We start from the raw sequence: 676 nt of genomic DNA, 5'->3' as shown, positions 1-676 counted from the left end.
GCACGTTCGATGGACGATTAAGGTCAAGCGACAGAGGCACTGTCGGCATTTTTGCGCGAGACGTGTTTCTCCCGCACGCGCATGCAGCGGATGATCGGCCACTGAGCCAGCGTCGACGACGCACAGCGGACATCCCTCGAACGCCGTCATGCGGAGGGCAGTCGGCGCGAGCTGCGTGTGCAGAACGAAGCGGCCTTTATATCCGAACACATGACCAATGCCGCTCAGCGGGGCCGTCCGCACTCGGTGTGCTCCAGATGAGCAGGTGCAGTGGCTTTCCCTATGACACCATGGAAGCACGGTCACAACGCGCCACCCGCATCTGCATTCCAGGTGGCGACGGAGCCTCTTGCGGGGGACTGCCAGCATCGTGGCCAGGTTTTGCAAGCCTTGAGCGGACTGCATCGAGCATAGGGGTGGGTGGGTGTGCGAGGCAAGCCCTCTGCAAGATGGCCGACGCCGAGAGAGCGTACTCGATCAGGCAGGCTCGCTTGAACGCCGAGCTGGTGACCGCGAGGGCGGACTTGGCGGCGTCGACTTTGGACGTCACTCAGCACGCATTTTCGATGTGCCAGCGGTCGATTCGTCATGTGCGCGATGCGACCCGCCGGGAAGACGTGACGGGGGCCGGAGTGGCGCTTCGGGCTTCAAAACATCTGTGCGGGTCCCAGGGTCC

This window comes from Leishmania donovani, chromosome 16 (genome assembly GCF_000227135.1).
Source record: "Leishmania donovani BPK282A1 complete genome, chromosome 16".
Taxonomy (NCBI): domain Eukaryota; phylum Euglenozoa; class Kinetoplastea; order Trypanosomatida; family Trypanosomatidae; genus Leishmania; species Leishmania donovani.
Note: the sequence above shows the minus strand (reverse complement) of the source record.